The following is a 16,551-nucleotide window of genomic DNA, read 5'->3' as shown; positions in this document are numbered from 1 at the left end:
CATGCTCAATATTGTTTCACTTCATTCCAATCAACAAAGGCAATGTCAAAGAAGCTAAGACAGCTTCTATTAAGTTAAAAAGGGCAAGGGATCTCATGCTGATTTACTGAATGAAAGGTTGTTTCGTTACTAAGGAGCCTGGGGTTAGACATTAATTAATTCCATCAGCCCATAAGAATGAATCATGTGCATATTAATATATTGCTATAATTTGGGATTTACAAGCCAGAGGCACTGGTTTACGATGAATTACACGAGCCTTTTTAACCTGTTGTGATGTCACATTAGCAAACACTTACAAAAGGTGACTTTCTTGGTCACCATGTGCCATGTCCCTTAATAAAGCATACTTTCCTAGCAGTCTTGACTGGCTGCTTAAAACAACGGCAAGACACTTGAATCAGAAAAAGTAACCCATGAAGAAAAATAATATACATCCAAGAATGAATGAAAAGATTCCAATTTTGAACAGCGACATTCCAATTAGAGCGCAATTCTTCTCTTCTTAACAATATCAGCAAGTTCAGTCTTGTTTGTGCCTTTTTTAATAAGTCCTGTTTCATCAGCTAGAAGCTTTATATAGTTCATAAATGGTTGTTTTTGGAAAGGTACGCTATAAGTGCTACAGCCACTCCAACATATATTCCTGTTCCTATGGTGATGGACAGTACTGCTAAGAAGAGTGCTCTCCGGGAACTGGAACTTGCTTGATGAAAGTCACCTTTAGCCACCGCTTTGTTTGTCTACAGTTTGTAAAATAACAAGAAAAATTCAAATTAGTTATGTGGATATAAAGGCTGAAAGTACATTATGCTAGAAAACTATGAAGACACTTCAACAAGGCAACATGTGGTAAACTACAATAAGCTGTCACATCCATTTCCATATCACTGCTGTACTACAATGTACTATAGTGCTATGAACTTTGTACTATCTACAGATGAACCTATATAGGCCATGACGAAGGGTGGCCAGATGGCTTGATTTGGACATACAGGTGGAAGCAAAGGTCTTGAAAAACCTGTGGACTTTTTGTTTACTGTTAACAAAATTAGGATTATCATGAAATGATGGCAAAGAGGCAATACTTTTCATTAACTCAGATCTGTGTGAAAGAAAATGGACATTTTACTCATGTCAGCAAGTACATGCATATTACACAAATAGAAGTAATTCAATTTTAGATACAACATTTGTGTTGGAAAACATTAGGGATTCATACAATATCTCTCAACGTCCGCCTTCTAGTTGACTCAAGAGGTCATGATTTGAGAATGTCCCATAGAGAGAGTACCTGTGGTAGGGCCTGATGCACTGACAATAATTAATGAATAGCATCTATGAAATCCTACTAAAACCAAAGACACAACCTGTTTATCAAAATTGGGGTTATTTAGTTTAGAAAAAAGACATCTAAGGGGTTACCTAATAACTATGTATAAATATATCAGGGGACAATACAGAGGTCTCTCCCACCATCTATTTATACTCAGGACTGTAACAAGAGCGCATCCTCTATATCTAGAGGAAAGAAGGCTTCTAGACCGACATAGAAGGGGGTTCTTTACTGTAAGAGCAGTGAGACTATGGAACTCTCTGCCTGAGGACGTGGTGATGGTGAATTCGATAAAAGAGTTTAAGAGGGTCCTGGACACCTTTCTTGAGTGTTACAATATTACGGGTTAAAGTCACTAATTACTTCAGAAGGGTTGGTGATCTGGAGATTATTCGGATTGTCAGACTGGAGATGGAATTAATTTGTTTCCCTTACAAGGGTAAACTGGCTTTTAACTCATTGGGATTTTTGCCTTTCTCTGGATAAACATTGGGGAAGAAATCAGCTGAAGTGGATGGACATATGCAATTTTTGGCATAACATACTATGTTACTTTAATTTTACACACTTAGAAAAGCATTCCTTTGTTTTCTTTAAGAAATTCATCTGTTGTGAATAGAGATGAGCGAGCACCAAAATGCTCGGGTGCTCTTTACTCGGGACAAACTTTTCGCGATGCTCAAGGGTTCGTTTTGAGTAACGAACCCCATTGAAGTCAATGGGCGACCCGAGCATTTTTGTATATCGCCGATGCTCGCTAAGGTTTTCGTTTGTGAAAATCTGGGCAATTCAAGAAAGTGATGGGAACGACACAGCAGCAGATAGGGCAGGCGAGGGGCTACATGTTGGGCTGCATCTCAAGTTCCCAGGTCCCACTATTAAGCCACAATAGCGGCAAGAGTGCCCCCCCCCCCGCACTGTCAGCATAAAGATCGTTCTCCTCTGCCATAGCTGTAACAGCTGTGGCAGAGAAGAACGATGTTTGCCCATTGAATTCAATGGAGCCAGCAATACAGCCAACTCCATTGAAAGCAATGGGCTGCCGGCTTGCGCGGGATGAATTGTCGGGAAGGGCTTAAATATATAAGTCCTTCCCTGTAATTCATCCAGAAATGTGTTACAATAAAAATATATACCGGCGTATAAGGCGACGGGGCGTATAAGATGACCCCCCAACTGTCACCTTATATGCCGGGAATACAGCGGAGCAAAGAATAAAAATCATTACTCACTTCACCGGTGCTTCTGCGGTGCTGCTGCAGGCTGTCGCTCCCTTCTGGTCCCCGGCAGAGCATTGCTTTCTGGATGCAGTGGTTGAAATCCCCGCCTCCAGAAACACACGTGCCTTCAGCCAATCACAGCCATTCAATGACATCATTGTCATTGGCTGTGATTGGCTGAAGGCACGTGTGTTTCTGGAAGCGGGGATTTAAAGCCCTTCGTAGAGAAAGCAATGCTCTGCCGGGGACCCGGAGGGAGCGACAGCCTGCAGGAGCACCGCAGAAGCACCGGTGAAGTGAGTAATGATTTTTATTCTTTGCTCCGCTGTATTCCCGGCGTATAAGGTGACAGTTGGGGGGTCGTCTTATACGCCCCGTCGCCTTATACACCGGTATATATTTTTATTGTAACACATTTCTGGATGAATTGCAGGGAAGGGCTTATATATTTAAGCCCTTCCCGACAATTCATCCCGCGATCGCCGGCAGCCCATTGCTTTCAGTGGAACCTGCTGTATTGCCGTTTCCATTGAATTCAATGGGCAAACATCGTTCTTCTCTGCCACAGCTGTTACCGCTGTGGCAGAGAAGAATGATTTGTCTTCTATATGTTCTCAATGGGGTCGGCGTTGCTGCCGCCGGCCCCATTGAGCACAAATAGAGAAGAGATAGGTGCGATCTGCGATTTCTATGGCCTAAGAAGGACCGTTGGGGTTCTTGAAGCCTAAAATAACTCCTAACGGTCTCCCTATAGCAGCAGCACTTTCCCTGATTTATGTCAGAAGGCATCTGTGGCGAGCCGCGGGAGGGCAGATTTTAATACTCGGGTGACACCTAATCTCGCCAGCCACTCACTGCAGGGGGGTGGTATAGGGCTTGAACGTTGCAGGGGGAAGTTGTAATGCCTTCCCTGTCTTTCTATTGGCCAGAAAAGCACGCAAATTTCTCAGGGAAGAAAATGAAAGTAACCCGAACACCGCGTGGTACTCGTTACGAGTAACGAGCATCTCGAACACCCTAATACTCGAACGAGTATCAAGCTCGGACGAGTATGCTCGCTCATCTCTAGTTGTGAAGAATCCAATTGTGTAGTTTGTTCTCTTCAGGCTGTGCATTTTGCACTTTCCTTCCAACTTCCAGGCCACATGACCAACACTCTGACAACACTCTGTGTCTTGCAGTTAATGGAGCAGCCTTATGTCAACTGCCATAAGGAAAAACTGTGTTTCTTCCCCATAGCAACTAATCACAGCACAACTTTCCTTTGATATTCAGCTCTTTGAAAATAAAAGCTGCTCTGTCATTGGTTTCTGTGGGCAATAAAAACATTTTTTCCATTATGGCAGTCGACATAAAACTGACCCATAAACTGCCGGACAAAGAGCACAGCCAGAGTCCTGGTGATTTGAGCTTTGGCCGGAAGAAAAGTGGCAGAGGGAGACGAGTTAGACAAAATGGATGATTCACAGCAGAGGTCAGTGATCCTGTGATAGATTTCTCAAAGAAAAATCTGTGCATCTTATATGCCTATGGCTTTAACATTAGGTTTATCTAAATGTTGTCTAAAGGGAGGAGACACAAATTAAATATTAGAAAAAACTTTCTGACAGTGAGGGTGATCAATGAGTGGAACGGGTTACCACAGGAGGTGGCGAGTTCTCCTTTAATGGAAGTCTTCAAACAAAGGCTGGACAAATATCTGTCTTGGAATATTTAGTGAAGATAATGAGTATATCTGGCAGGCCATATATACACTGTATTGTTCTTCTGTATGTCTACTTCTTTGCTTTTAGTAAATCTCTGACCTAAGAAGCTCTTCATATTATTTATATGAGATTATGTTTGGTTGTGTAACTTAAAAGAACAACTGAACTGATTTTATATTAAAACCTCAAATTTACAGTTGAAGATAAACTTTGTGATCGAACTCTACAATCATGGACATGGAAATTTTAGTAAGTCAGGTGGAGACATATTAATGACAGATATAAAAGAGAACAAAGAAAATAATGCCTTCCAGTGGAGGCATATATTATTTTAACAAGTCACTATGTGCATAACCAGCTTTAATGATTGTTCTTGGAAATGTCTGTCCTATGAAATGTCCTTGTTATCTTATTACTCACTATTTGTCATTTTTTCACATTACATTCATATCGCTCTGACAAGCTGTATTGCACCTAAATTGTGTTTGTCTCTAACTCCCAAAACTGCAAATATAATGACAAACAAGAGAGTTTTTACAATGTATCTTGCTATTTAAGATTCAAATATTGGTGTCAGGTAAGTCTAGAGTGCTTTACTGATATTAAAACTAAGTTATAATGGCTCCTTCAGACGAATGTAGTTTTTGTGCTGCTAAGAGAGCAAAAAAATTGTGGCTAGATAGCTGGGAGAGAGAGAGAGTGGGGCTATGGGGGCTTAATCCATAGCCCCCCTCTGTCTGTTACTGCTATAGGTTAATTCCCCATAGCCCCACTCTCTCTCCCTGCTATAGGAGATTAACCTATAGCCCCGCTCTGTCTCTCCCTGCTATGGGTTAATCCCCCATAGATCTGCTCTCTCTTCCTGCTCTGGGGATCCTCGATGGATATCCCCATAGTGCAGAGAGAGCAGGGGGGCTAGAGAGAGGGGGTGGGGCTACATGGCATCTCACAGAGTTTGCCATACCAAAAATAGAGGGGGTAGTGCTAGAGTGGTGGGGTTAGGGGGCAGATCCCTATAGCCCCACCCCCTCTTACCACGCTCTCAGGGAAGCCCTCAGGGAAAGCCCTGTAACCCTGCCCTCTCTTTCACTCCCCACTATAGGGAAATCCCTTGAGAATATATAGTTTTGTATTATCTGCAAATATTGGTATTTTACTGTGCAATCTTTTAAAAGGTCGTTAATAAATATATTAAAATGAATAGGGCTCAATATTGCCCCCTGTGAAAGCTGACTAGTAACGGTGACCCAATCAGAGTATGTACCATTTATATCACCCTCTGCTTTCTATCACTGATCCAGTTACTTACCCACTTACACACATTCTCTCCTAGACCAAGCATTCTCATGCTATATACCAACCTTTTACAGTATCAAAGGCTTTGGAAAAATCAAGTTATTCAAGATCCAATGATTCTATCCCGGTCCAGTTTAGAATGTACCTTTTTGTAGAAGCTGATCAGATTTGATTTGACAGGAGCGACCCCTGACAAATTGATTTTGATATGGAGTTAGACAACTAATTTCATTGTGATACTCCAGAATAGCATTTCTGAGAAACCTTTCAGACATTTTACCCACAACAGAGGTTAAACTTATTTTCCTATAGTTCCCAAGTTCACTTTTAGACCTCTTTAAATATTGGAACCACATAGCAAATTAAATGGACCCTGCCGCCATAGAGTTGTTAAATAAAAGAAATCATGTTTTATCTATCACATTAATTAATTTCCTTAGAATCCTGGGATGTATGCCATTGGAACAGGGTGATTGGTTTATTTTATACCCTTAAGGGCATGGCCCTTCCACCCCCTGCCCATTTTCATTTTTTCATCCCCCATTTAAAAAATCATAACTCTTTTATTTATCTACCGCTGCCGCTGTCTGAAGGTTTGCTTTCTGTGGGAGGAGTTGTATTTTTCAATGATACTATTTAATGTGCCATATATTGTACTGAAAAACTTTGTTTTCAAAATTCTAAGTTAAAGGGGTTGTCCCGCGCCGAAACGGGTTTGTTTTTTTTTCAATAGCCCCCCCGTTCGGCGCGAGACAAACTCGATGCAGGGGTTTAAAAAAAAACAAACCGGATAGTACTTACCCGAATCCCCGCGCTCCGGTGACTTCTTACTTACCTTGCGAAGATGGCCGCCGGGATCTTCACCCACGGTGGACCGCAGGTCTTCTCTCATGGTGCACCGTGGGCTCTGTGCGTTCCATTGCCGATTCCAGCCTCCTGATTGGCTGGAATCGGCACACGTGATGGGGCGGAGCTACGAGGAGCAGCTCTTCAGCACGAGCGGCCCCATTCAGAAGGGAGAAGACCGGACTGCGCAAGCGCGTCTAATCGGGAGATTAGACGCTGAAATTAGACGGCACCATGGAGACGGGGATGCTAGCAACGGAACAGGTAAGTGAATAACTTCTGTATGGCTCATAATTAATGCACGATGTACATTACAAAGTGGATTAATATGGCCATACAGAAGTGTATACCCCCACTTGCTTTCGTGGGACAACCCCTTTAAGTGAAATGGAAAAAAATTGAAATTCTGCCATCTTTGAGTGTGTCTTCCGTCTACGGCATACAAACTACCACAAAAATTACATGGTAACTTTATTCTATGGGTCAGTACTTTTATTTTTTTCAAACATATGTAATTTTTTAACATTATTTTCTGTCGTCATCTTCTGACCGCAATAACAGTTTTATTTTTCCATCAACATAATTGGGTGGAGCTCATTTTGTACGAGATGTCCTGTAGTGTATTGATACCATATTTGAATACATACAACGTTATAGTAATTGAGTCAAGAATTGATGAGGGTGACAACGGGTGTCTTTAGCGTGTCAGTGGTGGAAAATTGCCGGATTTTAGCAATATGTGTGAGGAGCAGGTGGCATGTTCTAGGCAAAGGGTTTGGATGTGGGTGGTGAAGGAGAGGTCGGAGTCCAGTGTGACCCCAAGAGAGCGGACATACTGTTTGGGGGTTACTATGATGCCAGATAGTGGAATGGAGATGTTGTGGGGAGGTTGGTTGGAAGGTATAAAGACGATAAGGTCAGTATTAGAGAGGTTATGTTTCAAAAAAAGGCAGGACATAACATTAGAGAAAGCAGACAGATAGTCAGTGATATTTTGGAGGAATGGTTCAGAGATGTCGCGGCAAGAGGTGTATAACTGGGTGTCATCAGCGTAGAGATGGTATTGTAGGCTAAATATGCGGATGGTTTGTCCGATTGAGGCTGTGTAGATGGAGAAGAGGAGAGTACCGAGGACTGAGCCCTGGGGGACCCCAACAGTGTGGGGGAGTGGTGAGGAGATAGAGCCAGTGAAGGAGACACTGTAAGATCAGTCAGAGGGGTAGGAGGAGAACCAGGAAAGAGCAGTGTCCTTTAGGCTGATAGAGCGAAGCAGAGCGAGGAGGAGGTTGTGGTCGACGGTGTCAAATGCAGCAGAGAGGTCAAAGAGGATTAGTAGGGAGTAGTCACCCCTCCACTTCGCCATCATCAGGTCATTTGACAATTTTGTGCGGGCGGTTTTGGTCAAGTTGTGGGGCGTAAGCAAGACTTGAGAGGGTCGTGGAGATAGATATCAGAGAGAAAGCATGTGAGGCGGATATAAGCCAAGCATTCTAGTAGTTTTAAGATGAAGAGGAGGTTTAAGATGGGTCGGTAATTGGCAGCTTCGGTCGGGCCAAGGGTCGAAATGATGGAGTGTTTGAATTAGGAGGGGAAAATGCCAGAGTTCAGGGAGAGGTTGAAGATGGTGGTGAGGTGGGTAATGACAGCCGGGTAAAGGGATCAGAGGAGTGTGAGGGAAGAGGGTTGCTAGCACAGGCTAAAGTTCTGAAATCAGTTTGAAGGCATCTTATGAAAATGTAAACAGAAGTTTAAAGGCATTCTCCTACTTCTAGCTGCTTTGCTACAGGAAGCAGATAGCTCTGCACATTGTGCAGTGGCCAGGGTTAGTAATGCAGGCTGAGTCTCATTCACTTTAACAGGACTCAGCCGGCAGTACCAGCCCAGGCCATTGCTCTACTCACAGAGCTATCTGCCTCCTGTAGCAAAACAGCTAAAAGTAAGACAATCCCTTTAACAAAACAACCAAAGCAATCTTCCCACACATCAGTTGTACATCACCAATTACATCATAATTAAACTTTAATTTGACTGAGTTGAATAACATTTGTAATTTAGAGTTGTGCTTCTGCAGAAGTGAAAGAGAAAAGTTGTGAGACAACTGCACTAATTTCCTAATCCTTATTCACATCAATTAGACGACAGATATAGCATGCATGTTGAAAGTAGCAGCATAACTTTAGCCAACTTTAAGGCCACTCTCACACATAATGCTTTTGTACTGCGATTAGTGCGGCGTCCCGAGAGCCATGCTAATCGTGGTACAACACTCACGTTGAATTCAATGGAAAATAGCCTTGCATCACTTCGAGGATGGAGAGATCCTTCGGCATGGCTGCCACAGCCGTGGCAGAGGATCACTGAGTTCTCCCATTGCTTTCAATGGGGCTTGCACTCCTGCCGCCGGCCCCACTCAAAATATTGTGCAATCTCGCAGAAAGATAGGACATGCTGCATTGTGTTTCCCGCATAGCATACGGGAAAACATCGCTGATGTGAATGAACCCAATCAAAAGAACGGGCTTCATATTTGTGCGAGATTTGTATGTCTCGTAATGCACAAATCTCACACGATTTTCTCGCCAGTTGTGAAGATGCCCTAAACATGGCACAAATTAAAAAGTAGCATGATGGCATAATACTAAAGTCCAGGCAGGAAAATATATAAAAGCAGTAAGAAACAATATGTCTTTGGATTTCTATTGAAAACAATCTTCTTTTCTTTGGTAAGTTTAGACTTCAGTAGATTCAGTAGATTTTAATGCATTTGTAGTTTGCGAGTTCATTTATATACTTTATAATTTATTAAATGGCCTTAAAAATTTAACATGAAGCAATGTAGAACCAAGCAAGATAGTCTTTTCTTCCCCATCACTAGGGCAACAGAATTCCTAAGCAGCAATGTACATGTCCTTAATAATTTAAAAGAGCAAGTTCACTGAGGATTTTGTCACTGTATTTAGAACCCTCACTGGATCTATTTAAAAAATGTATCATTGGATCCCAACCTGCAATATAAAAAAAAACCAAGAAAATCCAGCTTTCTAATATAGGTAGGTGTAATATGGACAATCAATGTGAACCGGATTGCTAATATGGATTCCCGTTGCTTGGAAACTACTCAGTTCCACAAACAAGCTTTAGTAAGACAAACTCATCAAATAAACATCATATAGCTTTTTCTTTTTTGTTCATTTCAAAAACAGCTAACCACAAAAATTTAGCCTGGTCTATGACAATTTAATAGGACCTATTGCAACAAAGGTTGCCTAGTCATAGTATTGTTGTCCTCCACCATCCAGTGTGTGGATTGTGCTTTGTGTCAAAAGTGGTGGCTTGGAAAACATACTTTTGGAATGAATGGTCCTCAATCTATGATCCACGCATCTCTAATTTCTGCACATTGTGAGCAGCTCCTGTACAATGGCATGACCATTTTTCATGTGTGTTGAGAATAAATGAAACATAAAAGATGTAAATCCTATTAAAAAGGCAAAAAAATGAAAGAGAAAAATAGGGTAAAATATAGTAATTCAAGCATTAACCTCAAAAAACATTAAAATTGATTGAGAAATTAAATTGATCCTAAAGGCCCATTTACAACACAAAGATAACCGTTCAAATGTTTGAAAGTTTGATAGTTTTAGCAATCTTTTTGCATAAAGTTTTAATGGACACTAATGTCCATTAACACTTTACCATCTTCATTTGCATGTAAAAGGGACTCTAGGAGCTGTTTGCAGAGCCCAGCTTGTGACTTATCACATGCCCAGCTGTGCACAGCTGCATTGTTCTCCTTGGGGCTGCTTTCAGAATACAATGTAATCTCCCAACTTCAGCAGAGAACACAGTATGCGTTCTGTTGAAAGATTTTTTTTTATCTCTCTGCGGCTGAAGAATGGATTTTTAATTTCACCTTAAAATCATCGTTCAGACAAAGAGTGCATGATCTCTGCGTTTACATGTAACGTTATCGCTCATTTTCAGTTGTTTGAACGAATTTTGAGCAATAATCGTTACGTGTAAATGGGCCTTAACTTTCTGGATATGTTTACCTTGCTAATTACACAATGAGTAATGCCCACAGGCAAAGCAAATAGATTGTAACATACTTCCCACCTCTTTGTTCCTCCCTTCCTATGTACACTGTTATATATACATTATATTCTCCATTTTTACGTAGCATCACATAGACACTGAAGAAGAGATACTGAAGCTGCATCCCCCATCCTCTGGAAGTAAGAAATGGTAGATAGGGGTAAAAAGAAGCAATCATCTTAAAAACTGTAATGAATTGAAATACAAAATGTAATATAAATGTATACAATGAATAAGCTTTATTTTGCCAGAACTGTCATACAGTACCTTCTTTATGAACACAAGAATGGTTGTCATAGTTAACACAATTGTTACTGCAACATAAACCATGTGAGAATCTGAATGGTCTTATAAAATGCTAAAACTTGGCCATTTTCAGATAATGATAAAATGATACCAATATTAAAACAAAACAATAGTAATTATTAACATTACCAGTAATAATACCTATACAGTATAATGCTCTATTTCCTTTTGCCCGCCACAAACAAGCCATACAGGTCTGAATATTGCATAGTATTGATATAGATTTGCCTAAAACACTTGTGTAAATTCAGTAATAGACCCTACATCTTATCGTTTTATAAAATAATCAAAATAATTCCATTTCTGTCACATGTAGCCTATTTTCCATTACCTCGCCACTGCTTTACAAGCTGTAACACGATATTACATTATGCCTGTTTTTCAAAGTATTTTCATTTCTTTTTATCATTCTATTGTCCTAAGACAGCAATTTGTATGCTAGATTTTTTTCCATAAACGAAACATTATTGCGTTTTTCCTATGATAATTGTACTAATCTGTACATTAAAATTTATAGCCTAACTAACTTTTCAATGGGTTTTCAAAATAAGCTGTTGCGTGTTTATTTAATGAATAACATGATTGCAAACAGCCAGAGGGGAGGAGAGAGGAGGGGAGAAGAGGGAGGGAGTTAAGCAGTCACGCTGTTAAACTCCCTCCCACCTCCCTTCTCCAGCTGCTGTCATTGGTTCCCATAGGAGCCCATGCAGAGGCTGACGTATTGCGGCCCGAAAGATAGTTCAGGACTATCTTCGTGGGCCAGTGTGAAAGCTCTTGGCGCTATATTGGGCCAGCTGAGCGCTTTCATGCTGCAGGAATATGGCCATGTGATCTGATGCATTGGAATCCGGTAAAATGGCGGGCCAATATATGCTCATGTTAAAGAGGTCCAATAAGCAGACAGCAGTCAATCAGTGGCTGGATAGTGGGTTAGATGTAGCTAGCCTGCAGCTTGTGAGTATCCAGGACTACTTAATGCATGTGCTGCTATCAATAAAAAGCACGTTTCTTAAAAACTACTGCACAGATCCACCCAGCAGACATACCACTATAATCAGTATAACCAGCACTACCATATGCTGCCCTCAGAGAGGAGTGCAAAAAGATGGTGACTGAGCCTCTTTAAGGCATAAACAGTCTTAGTCTTGAATGGGTTAATGTAGCTGTCATTAACGTATATTAACAATACAGAACATAAAAGTGTCTAATAAAAACTATATAACCCTAAAATGCAGAAGAATGTTTATCCCAGAATACCCCATATCATTATAGACTTCTTGCAACCCAATATTATATTTTAAGTCCTAAGATCTAAACGTGAATGTCTACTATCTAATTATTCAATTACATTCTTTTTTGTTTTTCATTCATTCTTACATTCTCTTTCGCTCTACAATAAATCAATAACTTGGCTAAAGCCATGAACATCCGGTACGCTGCCCAGAAGTCAGAATTTGTTTAAGAGATATTTTTATCATTTGAGAATTGATGCCAAGTGTCAAAGAAAAGCAAGATACAAAATAGAACACATCATGAATATCAATAATTAGAAATGGCTTGATATTAACCAGGATAGCAATGACATAAAAAAATGCATGCCGAATTGCTAAAATGCATTATAAATAAATAATCCTTCCTGTCACACGGGACAAAATCATGTAGTGTAGAGGTGACTGAGGCTCTTAAATGACTGCATAAAATATTCCATTAGCATTATAGCACTGAGAACATTTCCTATTACTTCTCCAGTAATATAATCAAATTCTGCTACACAAAAGTCACTGGTAACAATCAGGTCGTTAAAGCTGCTATTTTGCTAAATAAAAATATTTTCTTTGAGGCAAATGTCAAACTTCAAGTCCTCACTGAAAGCTTACGTCTTCCAACATGTCTATATATTAGTCTATGAATTTCTGCAACTCAACCGATGTTCCAACACTGCTTCCACCTGACGTGTAGAGCTGCTTAATAGAGATGAGCGAACACCCAAATGCTCGAGTCCGCGTTATTCGAGTCGAGTTTTTCGTAAAATTCGAGAGCTCTACTCAAGTAACAAACCTCATTGACTACAATGGGAGACTCCAGCATTTTTGTATGTGGGATGCCGGGTGCTGAGCTTTTTTTTCCCCCTAGGTTCGTTTTACTCTCTCTCGCTTTCTCTCCTCCCAGACAAAAATTTGCCAATGACGCGAGCCGCGTCGCGGCGGGGAGGGGCCAAAACAGGCATGTCACAGTGGGGAGGAGCCAAAAACTGGGGTGGGGTCGAACACGGCTTGATGCTCGTTCGAGTTACGAGCACCATTGAGTATGCTAATACTCGAACAAGCATCAAGCTCGGCAGAGTATGTTCGCTCAACTCTACTGCCTAATCCTTTCCTTAACCTCTTATATCTACTCTCTATTTCTTATAGATTATAAGATTATATTGGCAGGACTCTTACCTACAAAGTCCATGGAAGTTGATGTGTTACATAAATTATAATAATTAATATTATTTGAAGGTTGAAATGCAGACTCTCTGGCACAAGTCGGCACTGGTGGTCTCAGTGGTAATCGGCACACTGGGTGCCGTGCCTAAAGGCCTTGGCCAAAACATGAAACAACTGAATATCATCAAAATTAACATCTATTAGTTACAAAAGGACACACTGTTGGGCTATGTATGCATTTTACACTGATACATTACATCATTCCAGTTTAATGGGTGGTTCCCGGTGCATTATGAAGACAAATTACTAAAGTGTGATCTCGTGCTTGTGTTGTATTACTTTTTGGTACAATGATGGTTATTATTGTACTAATGCCAGAATATGCCCGTTTTTCCTGAATTTTTGAAGGCGAAATCTACCCAGTTTACAATTATACTCCCACAGCCTCCCTTCTGCTTAACTAGACATATGTGCTGTTTATAAAATCGAAAAGACTGGGAATTCTGTAATTGTTGTCCAATTTCTTCCCACATTCCAAAAAACTTTAAAAAACTTTTAACATGTAGTGATTAGAGATGAGCGAGCGTACTCGGAAAAGCACTACTCGCTCGAGTAATTTGCTTTATCCGAGTATCGCTGTGCTCGGGTCTGAAGATTTGGGTGCCGCTGCGGCTGACAGGTGAGTCGCAGCGGGGAGCAGGGGAGAGCGGGCGGGAGAGAGGGAGAGAAAGATCTTACCTCCGTTCCTCCCCGCTCTCCCCTGCAGCTCCCCACTCCGTGCCGGCACCCGAATCTTCAGGGACGAGCACAGCGATACTCGGATAAAGCAAATTACTCGAGCGAGTAGTGCTTTTCCGAGTACGCTCGCTCATCTCTAGTAGTGATATATCAAAAGTTTTGATAGGGGTCATTGATAGCAAAAATAAAAGGAGTCATCAATCGCTAAAGGGATCACTAATAACTAAAACAAAAGGGTCAAAAGAACTCATTTGAGCGTAGTGCCCAATTGGCTCTTCTTGGCTATCCTCAGAGTCCTGCATGGGCTCAATAAAAAGTTTGAGTTCATACATCATTCTCCAGTCACAGCCAATGGTGTGCAGCCCTTCTCACTCGCCAAAATGTCTCACATTTCTTCTATGGTATGTCAAAAGTTTTTTGCAAACTAGTTTAGCTATACTTTAAATTGACAAATATGTTTTCGTGTCTCAGATAGAGAAATGAGATTGCAAACCCTATTAGAAGACACAGTCATGAATATGGGTGAAAAATCTATGTGAGCTCTTTATTTTTCTTCTACTCTCTGGTGTTTTTGCAACAGAATTCTCTTGTCTTTAGTTTCTGCGAAGACAGGAGATCACTACTTTAATAGCTACTTCTTGTCAGCCATATTAGCTCTCATGGGGTTAATTACTTTGTCACCTGGTCACTCAGACAGTGACTTTGCTACTCAGAGCTCACTGGAAGTCAATCATAATATGGAAACATCTCCCTTGTCTTACCCTCTCACTGTGCATAGACATTCGTTATTATATGTACAGTATGTCTCCAGAGTTTATACCATGATGTGGTGTCAGTTACACAGTATTTGTCCATCAAGAATGTGTCAGACCTTCATATAAGCAAGTCTCTTTTTCTAAAAACAAGTTGTTAAAGAAGGAATGCAGGGAAGTAACAATCAGTAGTGATGTAAAATAAGGAGAAGGAAATACGTTTCTTCTATTTGGGTTTCAATAGAAAATAGTATAACTGACCACTTGGAACATAAATGTCTAAGAAACCAAAAAAAGTTACGACATAAGATTTTTAACCACAAATACCAATTTTATTGGCTCTCCTGAGATACAGACCCTGAACAGCTTTGTCCCAATTTCTAGAAATATGCTTTACACAGTCTATAAAAGTATATACTGTAGCATGTAGTCATATAATGAATAGCTTGTGTAAAATAAGATAGATTTTTATATCAGTTGTGCCCAGAGGTCTACAATGCTGTAAATGTCACAATGTACATGCCTGGATTATAAATTTCATCTGCTGCCCTTTAGAAAGCGTGTTATATTTAGCTTCAACTTTCTAATTTAAAAAAATCTTGATGGTGAATATAAAAAGATGACTAGACTACAAATTACATTCAGGTTCTACGGGTTATAGTCGAAAAACAGACCCCAGGTATGCCTTGTCATTATTCCACTATTAAGGTGCCTTTACACGGGGAGCTTATCGCCCAAATTATTGCTTTAAGCAGTGATTCGGACGATAGTCATCCCATGTACAAATGTCCGCCAACAGGACACTGAGCAGCAAATCACTCATTTGTCAGAGTAGATTGGTTTTAGCCTTCCTATATGTCGGGCCATATAACAGGAGTTGTTCAATCTTTGAGATTGATATCTCTGACCTGCCTCCATTCACAGAGTGACTATCACCCCTGTTTAATGCACAGCAGTGATACTTGCTGGGACAACAGCCAGGCGCTAATGCACCCAACAGTCATCCTGTGTAAAGATATCTTTAGGGTACGTTCACACTTCCCTGATTTGCTGTAGATTTTGACATAGATTTTGATGTAGATCTGCAGCAGATGTCACTCTTTCAACTGAATTTAAATTGAAGGGGTGAAATCTGCTGCAAATCTGCATCACAATCTATGACTATAAGCCCATTTACACCAGTCGATGATCGCTAAAAAATCACTAATCGGTGATCGTTTTAGCGATAATCGGAACATCTAAATGTGTGCCCAGCGTGCGCTTTTCGGGCACTGCTAGCTGATCATTAAATTCAGTCCAACCTAAAAATCATCAGTCATTCTTATCAGAAGTTCTCCACAGAGAGTGCTGATAGCATTGTTTCCCCATGGAGAACAAAGGATCTGAGCGCAGATAATAGCCCTTGGGGTATTAACTGCTTTCAGCTAAGGCTTCATTTGCACACCTAATTGGTACTAAGTACCTGAGTAGCTACTTAATACTTTATGCAAAATGATCACTCAAAGCTGTCACTCAAACTGTCGTTTGAGCGATCTTTGAGTGATCATCTGCTGGTGTAAATGGGCCTTAGAGCGGCAGCAAATCAGCTTTGTGAGAACACACCCTTAGGGCATGTTCACGATGGTTGGAAATGCTGCAGATTTTTCACAGTTGAGTTATCTGCATAAACTTAATCATTTTTGTAAATTTCACCTGCAGTTTTTGTTGTAATTTTTGAGCCAAAGCCAGAAGAGGATCCAGCAGGGAGGAGAAGTAGAGGACCTTCCTTTGTAGTTCTCATTCTTTTTTAATCCACTACTGACTTTGGCTCAAAAAACAGCATCAAAA

Source organism: Eleutherodactylus coqui, chromosome 3 (assembly GCF_035609145.1).
Source record: "Eleutherodactylus coqui strain aEleCoq1 chromosome 3, aEleCoq1.hap1, whole genome shotgun sequence".
NCBI lineage: Eukaryota > Metazoa > Chordata > Amphibia > Anura > Eleutherodactylidae > Eleutherodactylus > Eleutherodactylus coqui.
Note: the sequence above shows the minus strand (reverse complement) of the source record.